The sequence below is a fragment of the Manacus candei genome, unplaced genomic scaffold (assembly GCF_025592945.1).
Source record: "Manacus candei isolate 608988 ecotype Guabito, Panama unplaced genomic scaffold, ASM2559294v1 h1tg000093l, whole genome shotgun sequence".
Taxonomy (NCBI): Eukaryota; Metazoa; Chordata; class Aves; order Passeriformes; family Pipridae; genus Manacus; species Manacus candei.
In genome coordinates this window covers 1,351,809-1,370,600 of record NW_026138141.1, presented here as the reverse complement: position 1 = coordinate 1,370,600, position 18,792 = coordinate 1,351,809, and the positions used below count along the sequence as shown (strand labels likewise).

At 40.2% G+C, this 18,792-nt stretch overlaps 1 long non-coding RNA gene across 1 annotated transcript in view; it reads right to left on the bottom strand.

Moving 5' to 3' along the window:
* Nucleotides 1-18,272, bottom strand: part of LOC127461000 (uncharacterized) — a 36,221-nt gene extending 17,949 nt beyond the window's left edge. Inside the window, exons 1-2 of the long non-coding RNA XR_007899947.1 lie at nt 18,037-18,272; nt 5,063-5,194 (exon numbers count right to left, since the gene is read on the bottom strand). This is a non-coding gene — a long non-coding RNA (uncharacterized LOC127461000). The remainder of the gene's footprint in view (nt 1-5,062; nt 5,195-18,036) is intronic.
* Between the last annotated feature and the right edge of the window lie 520 nt (nt 18,273-18,792).

Sequence of the window (18,792 nt, the reverse complement as noted above, 5' to 3'; positions counted from 1 at the left end):
TTCTAGGGCCCTTCCTTTTTTTTTTTTTTTTTGTCTCAGACAGCAGTTTGAAACTTGATCCTGTTTCAGAAGGTGGGGGCTGGAGTGGAGCAGGAGGAAAAGGAAAAGAGGAAATTTTAATGCCAACAGAAGAAACACAACAGTAACACTCCGGAAGTATGCTCTATTGTAACTAATAGCATGAAGTTACAACTTGCAGCTGACATTGATTACAGTAAAAGCTCAGTATTCTGCTGCCTTCTGTATTTACTGATTTGGAAGATTGTTTCAGACTGTCTTTCTCCCGTGGGTTTCCCTGTCTAGATCCTTGCAGCATTTTTTCCTTTAACTGCCTTACCATCTCTGTAAACAGTGGGCAAAACTCCCAAAGGCAAATTAATTCAGTGTATTCTTCTCCCTCACTATTTCCCATCCCTCTCCCTTGTCATCTTCATATGATATTTTCATTTTTATTACTGCTCTGAGATCATGGCTGACTGGACATCATCCACCTCCTTGACTCTGGGTGCCAGGGACATCCCAGCCAGATCTCAAAACCTTGAGATAGAAACCAGGACATCTATATGAGAAGGGAGCAACAGTCCGATTTCTGAAGTGTATTACTGAGAGATGGACCTCAAGGGAAGACCTTAGAGGTTGCCTGTGGCACTATTTCAACACAGGCAGTATCCTGCTTGCATATGCATTGCTTAGCAGTATGGTCTGATCCTCACTGCAGTCTCTGGACACTATTGCCATACTACTAAGAAACACTGATCCATGCTGTGAGAACTAGCAGGAAATGAAACTCCCTTCCTTTTTTTTTTTGCTTTCTCTTTCCATGCACCTACCCCTACACACACTTTTTTTCCCCCCAAGAAAGTAAAACCTAAAGATTTCTTTTGCCCATGTCTAATTGACATTTACTCTTGAGCAGTAATTTCACTATTAGCACTTCTTACATAAAAAATAGAGAGAAACTTTGAAAACCACTTTTCTAATGGAAGTCTGGATTGGAAGATAACAACTGCTGGCAACATTGCTCATCTGTTTTTCTTAAACATTCTGCTATGAACAGTTCAAGCACTAATTATGTCCCTAAGCTGTTGGTGCTGAACAAATAACTAAGAACTTTATTAAGAAATGAAAATACAGAAATGGAGAAGGTATGTTGAGTGGAAAAGAGAGTTTCAAAAGTCTGACATCTGAAAGCAAAACATGTCACAGAGCCGGGAAAAAAGTAGGAGCAACCTATGTCTTGTTACCTTCACAATAAACCCATGTGGAAGGGATAGGAAACTGTTTCCACTATAGTCCCTAAATATTTAGACTACCTTTTTCATGGACAATGTTAAATTTCTCATGACAGAATGCATGTATGCTACAGGTGAAAAGTGCCAAGCACTGCTTGAATTTGGGACAAAGCCATGGTAATGGGAGCTTACATTCATCATCATCATCATCATAGCTGGGCTTCGTGAACGAAGATTTGGGAGGAGCTTACATTGCTTACAGTGCAAATGGTGAATATTTAATTTACACAACAGCCATGCAAGAAGACATGCAGTTAGGACCATCTGCAGTAAAAGTAGTATCTGGCTGAGAGCTAGTGTACTGTTATGTGAGAGCTGGTTGCACATATTGTTGTGGTGTGCAATATAGCTCATAAAACTTATGAGCCATGCTGGATAGTCTGACCTCACTGCCATTTGTTCAGCTTCACTGAAGGGGTAATTAAAAACAACTGTGTACTTGGAAAGGTAACACTTTTAATCCAGCAGGTGGATTGAAGGCCAAACTGACTTTACACTGGATAATGCACATTTCATGAATCTTTGACTTAAAACAAAAAAAAACAAACCATAGCCTGAAGAGAAAAGCAGACCCCAAAGAACATAATGAAACACTGCTGCAATTTACTGTGTCTGTGGATTTTATGCTTCTCTTCTCTCAACTATAGGCAAAGGGCTTGTGATGGACAGTAGGTTGGTTTTGTTTATTTCTCAGTTTTTACTATGTTCCTTTTAGGATAAACATTCAGGTGAGCCCCTCTAGAGGGTGAGGGAGGGGATTTCTGGGGGCTGCGGGGGAAGGGAATGTGCTCTAGGAAATGCTGAGTGAGAAGCCATGCAAGCCAGATGTGACAGAAAGAATGTGTTGGTGACTGGAGGAGGATGCAGTGTCACCAAAACTCTGAAGGTTATGGAAACTAATTAAAAACAAGTATGGGACCTACCTTCTAGGCCACAGTGGGAAGTGGAAAAGCTTTTTTAAATTTTTTTTTTTTATTTTTTTGTAAAGAAACCTATTCTGTCTCCCTGTGATATTTTATTTTTCTCTTTCAAAAGTTAAATGTCCCACTGTTTTTTTTAAATAAAAATTAGAGTTGTTGTTGTTATTGTTACTATCATTACTCTTATTATTGTTATCATGATTATTTTGAAAGTCTTCTATTCTCGTACTGGGAGATGATCTCAGCATATTCATCTCAAACCTCTATTTAGTTTGGTTCCTGTAACATATCAAGGATTATGATCTTGCTCACTAATTCTTGAAAAAATTTTTACAGAGCGGGGTGTGGCATATTCTCTTATGCTGGAGATATACACTCACAGTTAAGCTTCTCAGAGGAAGCAATACAAAGCAGATTTCATTATTCAGATAGAGCTGAAGTCCTTCACTCATCGGAATAAAGCTTAAATCCTGCAGTATCTTAAGCAGTGAGTGATCACTTAACACTACAAAGAACCAGATGAACCAAGAAAGGTTCATCTATATTTGCAAACAAGAGTCCCAGTAAAAAAAAAGATGACAATATCTATTCAGAGCTAGCCTTGACTGATGTATTTGTAGTTTTTAATTTCAAGTTCTGCCTGATTTTTCATTTAACTCCTGCGGAGAGGACTAAGAAGGCAACTGTAACAAATGGGTTTATCAGAAGTTATATGACACTTATGAGTGAAATTCTATCAAACAGAAGGTAGAAAGAGAAGAAAATATTTGGCAGCAGCAGATGAAGCTGAAGGGTTAAATAGTGTGGTTTGGAAGGAACAGGTCTGAAATAACTTCTGGAATAATTAGAGTTAACCAATATAAAACAGTCATCCATCTGATGTCAAAGATTATAGAAGGTCAACAGAGTTCTGACAATGAATACTCTTTTAATAACTTCAAAATATAACTAAAAGGAAAGGCTTTAGGAGCTCCTCATCATAGGAAAAAATACTAACCAAGTAAAAGTTCACATGCAATTGCAAACAGCAAAATTCAGTGCCATAACCAGCACATGAGAAGAAATGCAAAACCTTACATCATTTTCCAAGCATCAGCAAAGTGAACAAAAAGAACAAAAATATCAGTGGTTACATAAATTTTTTTGAAGGAAAGATGGATACTGTAGTAGGAGTCATCATTTGAAATATCATTTCACATGAAAATTCTGTGCATTAGTTTTCAGCTAGACTTGGGTACATAGCAAATAGTACTACAGAAGTTTTATTAATAAAAGAAGGAAAACTACATGCATTATGGAACAGAATGTGAGGACAAGGAATACTAGCTACGTTGTTAGAGGCTGATGTCAGTTACCAAACTTGCAGTAAGACACAAGGGCCAGACCATGCGGGGTCTGTATATGTATATGAAGTATATGAAGAAAAAAAAGCCAGACCAAAAATATTATTTTGAATCTGGCACTCCATCATGAGAAAGATTTGTTTATCTCTTTCATGAATGAGAATAATTGCAAATATTCTTACTGTTAGTCGGGGGGAGGGGGGGGGTTGAACTCAGACACATAGGCATGCGATGCCACTTCTTTCATTTTAACCCATCCAGAAACCCCAAAGGAAGATAATAAGGGGTTTCACATCTATCCTTTTGTTCAAATATATTACAGGCAGTTAAAAAAGCAAACAGGAGAGATTGAAGGAAGAAAGCATCAGGAAATGATGACGAGAACAAGTGGAATTTATTCTCAACAGCTGCGGTGTTTGTTTTAGAAGGAAACCCTTGGAGGTCCAGGTGCAAGATACCTCAGGGCTTAATCAAGCATTCCTATGAAAGTCAGCTATTAGGTGCATATGAATATTTGTAATTGTGTTTTATGCTATTGATTGAAGAATTGGGGAGTTCTTTTTTTTCTGGGGTAAGAACACATAACATAGATTTCGTCTCTCCTTGGCAAAAAAACCTGGACACAGGGGTGTTGCATACACAGTCAGCACAATTTGGAGATTAAAGCTATTGCTTGATAGGATCCACAAACTGTCACCCTTGAACAGTGAAGGGGAGGAAGGGTACTATCTCATTCAGATCACTGAATAAATATTCTGTATCTCAGACAAGAAAACCTCATACCTTGGTGCAAAACTGATTATTAGTTGGCATTAGGAAAAGACTTCTCCCATGGTTAAACTGTTCCATGACTTTGTGCCTTGCAAGTAATTTATGCCATCCATGGAGACACTTAGAAATTGTTACAGACAGAAGATTGGCCTAGGTGGTTCATAGTTTTGTTCTACTTCTATAATTATTATATAAAAGTTATAAAGATTCTCTAAAGATTTGTGAATTAACTCCGTTGAACCAGAGGTTCAAACAGCTTTCAAACAGACTAGACAAGAAGAATTAGCATTTCAGGTGGTCAGCATTCCTCTTCCTGTTTCAGGGTTTGCTTTGTCACTGAGTCTTTTGAGTGGGTATCTATGAGTCAGTTCTCAATTGCCACAATGACACTGGGACAACAAGAAATATTTTAAAAATGTACCATTAGTTGTTTAGCTATGCAGATAAATATTTTAACATTCTAAAATCTAGATAAAACATAATCTTTAGGCTTTCTGTATCTCCCTTTTCTGCTCACTCAAATAATTTCATACTGCATAATTTTGTGCAGTCACCCACAAAACAATAAAACACCATGTCAGATTGTTACAATAAAATTACCTGCAAACAAAGAAAAATATTAATTAATCAGTTATATATGATTGCTGTCTCACTTGTATTTGTATATATATAGTATATATATTGCACTCCTAGCACAATTACTATATATTGCAGAATGGAAGACTATTGAAAGCACCTGGTCTGATTGTCTGCTTTGTTTCATTCCAAGTGTAATCATCCTGGTGCAGGTTATTCATTGGAACATATTTCCAGTGAATTTTCAATATTTTCTTCTTTTTCTGTCAATGGATCCAGAAAGGCACATTCACTGAAATACAAATGTGTGGAGAATATTCTTAGTGGATTCAACTTCAAAACTACATTAAATATGTATTTTTGAATCTCCTCTAAAAAAAAAGAGATATTTCTCAGAGATTGGGGTGATAAAGCTTTCTTATAAAAGACAGCAGTTACAATATCACTTCAAGTAAAAAGAAGGACATAATATATAGCCCAGCAGAGGTTTTTAATACTAATATATAAAACTATTGCTGCACTAACACAAACATTAATAGTAATAGTTCTAACAATTTCAATAAGAGCATTTTCTTGTCCTAGAATGTATGCTGGCTGGAGTTTAAGAAGTTACAATGTCTGTGCGAAAATGTTTGATTCAGAGGTCACTGAAGAAAAGGACATATCATTTAATTAGTTGCTAGTTCCTACAGAAAACCTCCACCCTCTCAATCTTAACTGCTGTCCCAAAGGTCATTAACATAAACAGCATCTACACTTGTATTTGTTTGGGTTTTTTTCTACTGCTAGGAAGACAGTGGCTGCTGTATGACTTGTTCAAGTTAGTGATGAGAAGAAGGATGAGGTAAAAATCACAGAATTGTGGAATTACATATTCAGAAGAATGGTTGATGTTGGAAGGGACCTCTGGAGGTCATCTGCCTTGCTCAAGCAGGTCCAACTGCCCAGTTCAAGCAGGACCACCCAGAGCAGGCAGTCCAGGAGCATGTCCAGACAACTTCTGAATATCTGCAGTTATGGAGATTCCAAAACCTCTCTGGGCAACCTGCAACAGTGCTTGGTCACCTCAGCGAAGAAGTGCTTCCTGGTGTTCACAGAGAAATTCCTGTGTTTCAGTTTGTATCTATTGCCTCTGGTGCTCTCACTTTAAAGAGCCTATTTCTGTCTTCTTTGAATTCTCTATTAAGGTATTTATATACCTAATAATTTCTCTCATTAGCTTCCTCTTTCTAGGCTGAACAGTCCCCAGCCCTCAGCCTTTACTCAAAGGAGAGATGATGTAGTTCCTTTATGACCTTTGTGACCCTTTCCTGGACAATCTCCATGTCTTTCTTGTACCAAGGAGCCCAGAAATTAACTCAGCACTACATGTGTGGCTTCACCAGTGCTGAGGAGAGGTGAATCATAGAATCATTACACTTGAAAAAGACCTCTAAGATCATCAAACCCAACCATCAATCCAGCACCACCACGTTTACCACTAAACCATATCCCCCAGCACAACATCCACACACATTTTGGACACTTCTAGCTATGGTGATTCCACCACTTCCCTGGGCAACCTGTCCAATGCCTGACCACCCTTTCAACAAGAAATTTCCTAATTTCCGTTCTAAACCTCTCCTGGCACAATTTGAGGCTGTTTCTTCTTGTCCTGTCACTTGTTCCTTGGGAGAAGTAACAAGAACCCCACCTTGCCACAACCTCCTTTCAGGTAGTTCTAGAAAGCAATAAAGTCTCCCCCTCCTCTTTTTCTCCAGGCTATACTATCCCTATTCTCTCAGCAACATCTCACAAGACTTGTGCTTCAGACCCTTCACCAGTTTTGTTGCCCTTCTAGACATGCTCCAGCACCTCCGTGTCTTTCCGGTAGAGGGGCCTTAAACTGAAAGGATTTGAGATGAGGCCTCACCAGTGCTGAGTACAGGGGTAGTGAAGTACAGTGAAGGGTCTCCTCCCTCAACCTCCTGGCAGTACTTTTGCTAATGCAAGACAGAATACCGTCTGCCATCTTTGCTGTAAGGGCACATTGTTGGCTCATGTTCCATTTCAGGTCCACCAGGACCCTCAGGTCCTTTTCTACCAAGCTGCTCTCCAGCTGGGCACTCCCCAGCATACAGTACTGTATTGGCTTATTCCTCCCCAAGGGCTAGACCTTGCACTTCTGCTTGCTCAATTTCATTAAGTTCCTGTAGGCCCATTTCTCCAGGCTGTTGAGGTCCCTCTGGGTTGCAGCAGGATCAGCCACTCCTTCCAGTTTCATGTCAGCAGCAAACTTGCTGAGGATACATTCTGCCTTATCAGCCAGATTATTAATGAATATATTTAACAAAACGGGACCCAGTATTGATCCCTGGGTTACACCACTGTTACTGACCTCCAGCTGGTCCTAGTTTCACTGATCACCGTTCTCCAGGCCTGGATATTCAGCCAGTTTTCAACCCACAACACTGACTTCACCCAGCCCAACAGTAACAACTTGTCTAAAAGGATCTTATGGGTGACAGTGTCAAAGGCCTCACTGAAGTCATGTAGACAACATCCTCTGCTCTCCTCTCATCTACTAGGCCAGTCATTTCATTGTAGAAGTTTGTAAAGTTGGCCAATCATTATTTTCCTGTGGTGAAGCCATGCTACTGATGATTTTCTCATAAATTCTCATTGTTTATGTGCTTGGAAATATTTCCAGGACTAGGTGCTCTGTCACCATCCCAGGGATCAAGATGAGATTGACCGACTTACAGGGAAAAAAAGAAGTAGATCCACAATGCTCAGATTGTATATGCAGATTGATTTGTTGGTTTCAAATGGTTTAAATATATTGTGGCCCAAGAAATTTTTGACCAAGGACTACACAGACATCCCAAATAGAGAGTAAAGTTGGTAACAAATGAGCAGGGAAAGAAAGAACAGAGGGTCATTCTGCTTCTTCGCTGTATCAGAGTTCAGTACAGGAGGATTCATAAACAGAACAGCACAATACGATTCATTACATGCACTGCACCACAGCTTAGCTTTTCTAAACTCCACCTTATACAAAACTTTCTTGTCCTCCCACTCTCTCCGTTCAGGGCAAGAATATCATATTTAAAAATCAAAGAGAAAGAAACAAGCCCTATATCTGCAGTCCTTCATGTCTGCTCTAGCTAAATTTGGACTTCAGAGTCGAGCACTGTGTCAAACATCTTGGTATTTGGCCATTCTTCTTTTTTCCCCCTCAGTGTAGAAATGCTAATTGTTTCACTGAGGTAGTGCCATGTGCCACAGGTGGCTCCAAAGGAGTCAGGTAATTAACTCAGCTCCTGCTGAGAATGTAGACCTTTTCCCCTTTCTTTTCTCTTTCAGTAGATTTCTTTTTTTTCCCCTTCTCAGAGCCATTATTAGCTTCTCTTTAACTGTTATAAATTGCAGGGAGTAGAGAACGTCAAAACTAACACATGGAAATACAAAGGAAAAAAGTGGGAGAGATTGCTCTGTTAGGAATTACCTTTAACAAATTTCATGTTCCATAATGGAATATTAGAACTATGTAGGTGCAATCACAAATAAAGGCAGTTGTTTTATTAAAAATAAACCTTGCTGAAGGTATCTATTATTATTTTCCAGAATAAATAGCAAACTTTCAAACTTTAAGCGAATAAGGGTCCTTCAATTGGGCTTTATCTGGCAGCTGTCACTAATATGACATCTTTTCAACATCTATTTTGCAGGTTTTATAGCTACTTTATTGCTACTTTCTGTATATTGAGGTCCCTGCCTCAGATCCCAGTATGGAAAGAATAGACAATGGTATTATTGAAGTACCTTTTTTACAATAAATTGTTTGCTTGCTCTATGCATAGCCACCATCTTTGTTTGTCATGAGCTTGGATGTTGGCATTTTCCCTGTCTGACCATACCTGACTGTTCCACTGAACTTTCTTCCAGACCTGAGCTTCTTTCCACACTAGAAGTTTGGAAAAGCACCTTATGGCAAGTCTCAGAGCCCATCTGCAGATACAAATGAAAGGCTCCCAGATATCGTACAGTAACACTCATGTCAGTTCCTTGTCGGGAGAGTGGAAAAAGCACCTGATCCTCATTAGCATCACTGCTGCCGTTAAGGCTTTGCAGGTGTGCAAGAGTATAGCTGAAATCTAACAAAACACCTGTCTTTCACAGCAGCATTAGATCTGTCTACTGAAGGACACTACCCCCACAGGTATGGCCTTGAAAGTCATAGCAAGCAATGTCTTTTAATTATGAAATCAGAGTTGTCATTTACTGGAAAGAATTCTTCAACAAATTATATCTAATTCTCTCAAATTACCTTTAATTAATGGTAAAAACATGACTAAACTCTGTTCTCTCTCACCTTCCCTTTTATCTTTATGCCAATATGATTCCACACTATCAAACAGGCACAACCAGTCATAATAAACAGCTGCAGCTAGTTCTCTGGTTAGTAAATAGGAACTGGACATGTTCCATAGATACGTTTTCTGGAATGTTGCATTGAAAATTATCTAGTTCATTCCCTGTCAACACTAATTTTTATCTCCCACTCCAGGCAGGAGTGTTTTTATTGGAGGTATTGGTTTAGTCTGTTATACAGAAAAGAAACAGCAGGGGAGATTGGTTCTGTCTTTGAATTTCTCCAAATACAGTGAGCATTTGGAGCAAGACCTTGAGCTTTTATCTCACCTGAACACCTCAGGGAGGCAAAACACAGCTTACAGATCTTGCTTAACTAATTTGTTGCTGGATAAGATACAAGTTTGTAAACATATACATATTTCCCATTTTTTTATTATTCACATTATCAACTTCAGACACGGTGTCCATTTACGTATGCTAGGAAGATAAACTATTCAGAAGCAGATCTTAACATGGAAAAGGGAAATGCAAACTATTTCACTATATTTCAAGCCTGTGCAATGGATTTTTAGGTGAGATGCAGTATGCGCGGAACTGAATCCACCCTTTAATCCTGAGGTTCATCTGCCAGGGCCGAGCGAGCTTGGACGGTGGCAGCGAGGTCCTCAGGACGTAGGTTTGATTAGAGTGACCTTCTCTTAGATGGATGGATGGCCTTACAGGGCTAAGCGAGCTCCATCTGCCCGGGTTTGGGATTAGAGTTGTCCTTCTCCTAGGATGACTGTCAGAAGGCTAACAAGCTCATCCTGCCCACAGATGTGTTGTATCCAACCCTGCGTTTTTGACCTGTCTGGCATGGGCGACCCTACTGAAGGCATGTACCATCGCCAGCATAGCTCACAACCACATAGGGGCACACAGGCTACGTTCCTGTAGAATGGTTTGGGCAAGTCTTACATTTTCTACTTTACTATCACCTATTTATATGCAATCTCCAGGAGATACCCAGGAACAACCCTTTGTCCTGCCCAACCGTTCAGGATGTAACAGAGCAAAGCAAATATATCCAGAACATGCCGAACCTGGGCAGTAGCCGCAGGTGAGCCAAAAACAAACAGACAAACAAACCGGCCAACCGTTCTGGCCCCCATACACATCCAAGGCTGGGGTGCCTTTCAAGGTCCCAGCTTGGCTGGGACCCCCATCGCTCTAAAGGAACCCCACTATCCACCCTGACCATATCCTTCCTCCACTGTGTTACCACGTATCTTAAGGCGCACTGCTCACCTGTGACATTTCATACAGGAGTGCCCTGCTCTCCCTCTCGCCAATCAGAGGACCCCCATGGCCCACACGATACCCTCCGCTCTATTCCCCCACCTCCACTCCCCTCTACCCCCCTCCCATCCCCTGTACCCCTTCCTCCCACTCAAAGCCTGGAACGGCAAACCTCTGTGTGCTCCGAAGCTGCTCTCTCCTCCTCCACGGGCATGCAGCAACTGCCGGCAAGGCTCCCCCACTCTCTCTCTCCACTCTCCTGTCTCGGCCGTGCCTGAGGCCTGAACCACGCGCACAGAGCACCCGCGCCGCCGGGGTGCGACTCCCGGGGGACTCCCAGCCAGCCCAGGACCCCACCACACAAACGCAGCCAGCCCATTCACTATATAACTACATACAAAATATTTACTCCTGAGAAACAAATTTTGTCAGATACACAGTATTAATTACCGTATTGTAGGTTGTCTTTAGACATGATAGACTTCTTTCTGAAGTAAGGAAATCATAAATTGCGGTTTGTTTTTTTTTCACTTCACTTGCTTCTTCATATCTCTGGGCCATTTAGAATACAATTTTAAACCCATTTGCTTGTAATATCTTTAATTAATATAAATCTAAGTCCCTACTAGCAACCACCCAAAGACCAGCAATGTGTTTAAACAGTACTCAGTAAAACAGGATCTCAGTTTATGAGTAAATCTTCAGACTTTACCGAGATTGCAAATACTGATACTTCCAGATGTTTTCCTACATATCTAATATATCAGTCTAGCATCTGTCTTTTCATTACGAGTTTGTATCTTCAGAAAGTTCTATCAAAAACTTAAAAAAATACAGTCACAAAGCAGTTTAAACATGGACAAAGCAGTTTAAACATGGGGAAGCAGCTAAAATTAATGCTGTTGTTCAGAATTTATTTAGTTTAAAAGAAAACCTTTTAGATGGCCCTTGGAAAGTGTAATGAATTCCCTCTAAGCAATTTTTTTTGTAGGGTTTTCTTTTTCCAGTATGAGGTGCAACCAGAGGCCCATAAATCAGTTCTCAGAATTTCTTTAATGAAAGCATTCATTTCTCATTGAATGCTTCCAGTGCAGGATCATATTCTCTTCTGTGTAGTAGGAATGTCTGATTGTTGAATTCAAACACACAGACTCCTAAAATACTATAATCACAACCTACCTGCTCCCTAAATTTTTTTCAGCAGTTTATTACCAATTCAAACACGTTAAAATGTAGCCTCATTGTGCAATGACTGTTCAGTTTTAAAGGAAATAATATTTTCAACATCTCAGTACACTTTTATGGCAAACTTTATATACGAACGACACTGAGAAAAGATTTCCCTTATCTTTTTTATTAAATTTTCAGATTTCTTATTGAAAAAATAAGAATTTCTTCATTATGCAGCAACAGAGCTGCAAAGCTTGTAGGTGTGCTGGTTTGCAGCATTTTGATAGTCTTCATTCTCAGAGTGTGTGCATGAGTCCTATTTCTTTGAGCAGGTGGTAGAAGAGAGGCAATGAAAAGGGATCCAGTTGCATATAGAAAACAACTTTCATCAAAAGGCCTTTGTTAAGCAGTTAGACTTTGCTGGATGTAGTTCAGACTCAGTGACCTTTTCCTACTACAATATTGAGCCTTTCAGCTGAGAAATCTCGTGTTCAAGGTTGTTATTAGAGACAGTATGGTGTATAGAGGAAAGGCTCAGTGGGACAGGAGTGATGTAAAGGATTCTTTACATCACTACTGTTCTGGGCACCGCTATCATATAGCAATTTTTCCTCCTTTCATGGGAAATTTCACTCTGGATGTTTACATCACAATACCCACTAATAGGCAAGCCATTAGCACCTTCGCCCACTGACCTGCAGTTGTGGATGAACCAGCAGTTATACAACCACAGCTGCTTCCTTCTTATAAATTCTCCATTGAAGAGCCAAATCCAAATAACAGTTTCCTACCAGTCCACCCTCAAATCAAAAGCTCCAAAGTACCACATACTCGAACACATTTCCTGGCAGCACATTTCAGCCCTCTGTTTGCACGTATCTTAAACACACCTCCAAAGAAAGCCCCAGAAGAACTACCCGACTCTGATATTTATGGTCATTTAATTTTTTTTCTCCTTTAGTGAAAAAGTAGTGAAAGAATTATATTTTTCCCTTATAATGCAATTATCTTAAATTGCTGATAAGAAATAGGTATTTAAAAAAACCTAATATTTTTCTCTCCCAAAAATGAAACTAGAGAACAAGTATCTATTTAAACTAAAAATACACGTAAAATTGAGTTGAAGAGAGCCAGAGTTTAGTGCCTTTTCCAGAGGAATGGCTATTGCTCAGCTGTGTATTTAAAGAGGTCATAGCTGTTCTAACAGCTTAGCATGAATTCCCATCCAGAGCAGTGCCCCTCCCTGCTCCCTCCCATCCAGTCAGGTAGACATGCAGGCAGTTGGACGCAAAGGGAGTTTGAGGTAAATACAGGCTTAAGGGTGGCAACTGAAGTTATGATGGAGTGGTTGTGGTAGTTGAAACCAGACTCAAATTCACTGAACACCACGCTTCATTCATTTTTTTCACTAGCATACTGTCATGGGTTGAGATTGGCCCCCCTGAGAGTTCGGGGGCTCAGAGGTGATTGGGTGCTAGGGCAGTGTTCCCTGGAGGGCCAGTCACCACTCGTCTTGTTCGCTTCTACTGAAAAATCATATATACACAGCAAGAAGATGTTGGCAATTTCTGTCTGTGTCTGCTGCTGTGTGTTGGTGTAGAAGGCCAGGGGGTGGCTGGACCCCCTTCTTTCCCCCCTCCAGGGGAGGAAGGAGAGTCCTGTGGCCCCCCAACTCTGCCTAGGCCAGAGTTGGAGGCAGCATTGGAGTGAGTGTGTTTGTTGTGAGGAGAGAGGCTCACAACCGTTGAGGTAAGCGGGAGAGAGAGAAGGCAGGCCTTGCAGCCAAGCCCTCTTCTTCCTCCCCCCACTTTTTGCAGGTAGGCTGTAGAGGGGGGCTTTTTCTTTCCCTCCTTTTGGGAGAACAGAGTTTGTGCATGAACAATTTCTATTGCATTTCTGTGAGCCTTGCCTTGGCATAGCTGGGTGCAGGCAGTAAAAGAACTGCGTAGCTAAATATGGCTACAGGCGTTGAAGTTGGAACAAAGGAAGCTCCCTGCCAAAGTTAAGGTGGAGTTTCAGGAGAGTGAACATATGCCCTCAGCTCATATGGACACCTCTTGTGGTCCAATTAGCAGTGGACAACAAAGTATGTTTTCTTATGTATCCAATGCTGTGTGAAGAAGAATCACACGTCTGAGGGTAATAGGCAGTATATAAAGTGTCTTTCTTCTAATAAAGCCAACATTTTGCCAATCAAATTGGTCTGTGAGTAATCTGTCCGTGCCTCTCCACCGATACCCTCCCACCGTGAGGGGAGGAGAGGCTCAGCATTGAAGCAGAGCCAAATGGACGGGCTGATAACGAAAGCAGCTCGGTGCCAGGGAGAAGAATCCCAGGTGAAATTGGAGATGGACCAGAGAAAGGCCTGGAGGATGTCTTTGCCGTGATCCAAACGGAGGATAGCTGAAAACTCGGTGGAGGAATCAACATTCCAGGACATGTACGTTGATAAGCTGACTGAACTACAGCAGCCTACAGAACCAAGGTATGGGACTGAGAGAGAGAGATCACACAGCAGAAATGACACAGAACCAAGGAGAAAGGACTCAAAACTACCTTCTTGGACTTTATGAGGAGAAAGGACTTCAGCAACCAGCTGGAGGTTTGGTGAGGGAGTGTTCCAGGTTCCCTAAACACTCCCACGAGAAAGAGACTGCGTTACCTATCTGCCTCGAAAGGCTTTTCCTGGACTAAAGTTAAAAGGAGAAGCTTTGAAGCGACTGATAGAAGTGTAATATATATATATATATATATAGTTGCTTTTAGCTTGTATAGTATTTATTTGTGTAAATAAAATGTATATACGCTTTTCCCTTTCCCTATAGAAGCCTCTGGCCTGAAAGTTTTCTCTTCGGTGCCGGGATAAATTGTGGGAAGGGGTGGGGGAAGCCTGGAAATTGGATTTTGGATTTCTAATGTGGCTCAAACTGCCACACATACCCTGATTGTTGTTCTTTATAATTCACACTCTATCCTTGCCAGCATTCTTTAATGATCCTAAATTAATCATGATTGACCTTCTCCCAAATTGTCTAAAAATGCCATAACATTGCAGTTTACAGTCAACTTGGAGAAGAAAACATTTAAGTGATACTAGAGCAGTTCATTTTAGTTACAGTACAATAAATATGATTTCTGAGTGAATTCATTATTGTGTGTATTTGTATATGCATATTTTATGTCAGAGCAAATTAATTAAAATGGAAAAAAATGGTAAAAATGGGCCAGTAGTAAAGTAGTAAAAGAACTTCAGGGATATTTTTTAGGAGAAAGAAAAAATAACAATATTTTTGTCTGAACAAATTCTGAATACTGAATATACTTTTATGGAACATTTTCAAATAATAAAATTACCATTTTTAAAAAGTAAGTGTGAAGCTATTGAAGGCTTTATTGATATGCATACTATGGAAGCGAATGCATTGCTTATACAGATCTTAAAATGTTCTGTCTGAAAAGGTATTCTAAAACAGAGTGCCTTGTGACCCATTCTGAACACTAATTGGTCAAATAATACAGTACCGCAGGGAACAGGCACTCATGAACTTATAATACAGTTCTGTTCCCCAGGATCTGCCCTTAAAACAACTAGAGCTGTTTGCCAGCCTGGAGTAGTGCTATCATTTAGTTCTACACAGCAGCATATCATTCTGTTCCCATTTATTGGGAAATTACACCAGTTCACTCTTAATTAAAGATTCTGTCCTTGTCTTTCCTAAGACAGCTATTGGTTTGAAAGCTCATAATAGCTTTAGAGAACACTTGAAGTGTTCTCAGTCCTTTTAACCGTTCATTTGAAGCATAGGAGTGTCTGCTTTCATAGCAAGAAACAGAAATTTAATCATCTTTGTTTGGTTTCTATTTGCTGTTAATTGAACAGCATTATTCCTCAGGATTTTATTTGAATGCATCATATAGGTATAGTTATTTTCATTATACATACTTTTATTCATATATCCCAGCAACTGCAACAATCCACTTATGATGATATGGGGAATTCACTTGCTCCAAAACAGGCATGCGAAAGAATTGGAATGCTTGTCAAAGATCCTGCTAACCAGTGTCAAAAAAAAGACAGGCTGCATGCACATTTCTCCCCAGCTGGGAACTTTATCCATTTTTTCTCTTGTTTTCTCCATACAGGGGTAACTCATCTTTGTCATCACTAAGACATAGAATGAGACGTGGGACAATAAAACCCTAGTACCATTTAAACCATCAAAAATATCAAGTAGAAAATTGTGATGCTGCTGTCGTCATAGCACGCCTTCTTCAAGTCACAGGATTTTGATGCAGAAGATAGAAGGGGCCATGTTTCCCTTCAAAGAGGATGTCTGTTTCCAGTGGTCCCTGTCACATTAAGGCAGACTTGGATGACAGTAAAAAAATCGAACTTGATTTTGTTTTGATTGAATTATAATGTCATAACAATTCCTACTGAAATGCAAGCAATTACACAGAAGACTTCAAGCTGTTAATTAGATCTTGTTCTTATGCGGACACATGAAGAGCATATACATATATGCTCTTATTTTGTATGCAGTTATATATACAATTTTTTTAAAAGTCTCACCATACGCAAAAAGACAAAATGCACAAATGTGGCACTCTGAAGTTTATGATATAATTCCTTCGTAAAAAAAGGAAGGGAAGGCAGCATCCACCTCCTGTATCTTACACTTCCTGACACTTTCACTTCATTCCTCTATGTTTCCATTAATAGCTTAATAACTAGTATTGCAATTAGCTGAGCTTGAACTGATGTTTTGGCAAGTTGTTTTCATACTCCAGCTGAGTCAGGAAGATTTTCCAGGTGGCTTTCACTTGAAGAAAGCTATCCAGAAATACTCAGCAGGGCAGTCTCCAAACAGTTACAGTATTTTTCTCTAGCAGTAAAAGAGTTTACGTCAGGATTTATCTCCTGTCTCCTTCACCATACCCCATGTGTGCCAGTTCAAAATGCTCATAATCTTAACAAGTTTCCCTCCAACTAGCAAACTCAGGATGGAAATCTCTCTAGGATTAGTCTGACACAGGCGTCCTGCTTTTGCATAGCTTCTGGCTTGTTTTGTGGTGCTTGAAGCAAGGAAGCAGGATCTGCAGACTAGCCTCAATAAGATATATTTAGCCACCATCTACAGACTTCATGTGTTGCCATTTGGCATTGTTTCTTGACACAAGCAAAGTGTGAAGTATAAGAAAAGCCCCATGCCAAGTTGTTCTGCACCTCAAGCAACACAATAGTTTAATTGCACTGTGGTCTGTCTTAAAGACTTTAATGCTAAATGCTAGAATGCCTTTCTTTAGTATGTGGCTAATTTATATTTAGGTTTGGAGAAGGCAGAGGATAGAATGGAAAACTATATAGAGTGAAAGACAATTAAAGAACAAGATATGATAAAATATGTGTTATTATAGTATTTACTATACCCTATGGGTTATAGCCTATCAGCCTAAGATACAACACTCTCTTGAAGAAAAGCATCCTGGTTCTGTTTGTTTCTTCGATTTGATTTGGGACAAGTAGCATAAAACTTGCCATGTCTTCACTTTGAATATTTCTCAAAGTATTAATCTCTCCCTGCAGAAGTGAGTTGTGTTAAATATTTACAAACTCTTTCCTCTCACAGACACCTTGCTACTTGAGCTGGAAGACTTTTGTTCCTCTCCACTCCTATTCGCTTACAGCATCCTGAGCTCAGAGATGCTCTGTTTTATTCACTGTCTTTGAGTGGTGACTCTCACTTTTCTAAGAGATCAAAACCACAGGTGATCTGCCTTTGGCCCACCAGGTAAATTGGCTTATGTTTTCTTTTTCTGCCTCAGTTTTCCAAGTGTAAGATGGCAAGGATGTTACTTCAAGGTCTGCATGTTTGTGTTCTAATAGTGTAAGATTTTGCTGGTATGTACTGAGAGCTGCTGATTCTAGAAGGCTAACAGTGGTGAGGAAGTCCACTGTCCCCAGGGCAAGTGAGTAGGAAGGCTCACATTTAGACATAGCACAATACATGTATACAAGAACACATGGCCAGCCTCACTGACAGAAGAAAAGGCATTTACGAAAACATAGACAACATTAATATTCTCATCCTGTTCCCTCTGTTTCTGATCAGTGTGAAAGTCTGTTAGTGGAAAATATATAAATATATAGGCATATATATATTCAATATGCATATATATGTATATATTCAATATGGATCCCTACAGTAACTGGCCTTAGATATACATCTGCAGTAGCTTTGAACCCGATTGTCTCCCAGTTGCTTCATACACACTCATACACACACAAAGATCTATTGCTGGTAGCTGGTTCAGAGTGGTGGAACTTACCTTTACTCATCTCAGACCTCTGGCCCTGAAGTAGCTGGCTTGGATCTATGACCAGTCCAGTAAACAACTCTCAGACCTTCTGGTCTCAATGACACCCAGCCCACAATTAGGCCCACCCCAATACACAGCTCCCAAACCTCTCACCCTATTTACCGCTAGTCCAGCTTGATGTTTGCTAGCAATTGAATACGCTGACACACACACCCAGACAACATGCAGACACCCCAGTCTCTCCAATTGCTGGCACTCTGGTGCACGCCCCTATGACACCCCCACAGTCAAGACTGTCACTAAGCCTCCACACAAGAATACTCACAGACAGACAGACCCCCTTCAACCAGGAAACAGAAATGGAGATCAGTGAGAAAATAGAATAGAAAGTGCTGAACAACACTTGCTGATATACTTCCAGACCCTTGCAGTAAAATGAATACTGGACAACCTATAGGAAAAACATCTGAGACAGGTCCTCATTATCTGGAACAAGGTTCCTGCTCCTCCTAGGACTATCCACCAAGCTGCAGAAGATGTATTGGTCTTCTGCAACAATAAGGGCTTCTAATGACCTTTTACATCGGGAACTGAGGTTTTACAGCAAGGTTGAAGGGTTCAAATTCACTGCTAGATAGAGGAGAATTGAAAAATGCATCATGAGTTTATCTAGCCACCAACCCAAAGCATGGATGTGGGAGCTTTCGTTTGGTTTTGTCCCTCTATTTACATTTATATCTATTGGATGAACTGATAGTAGTAGGC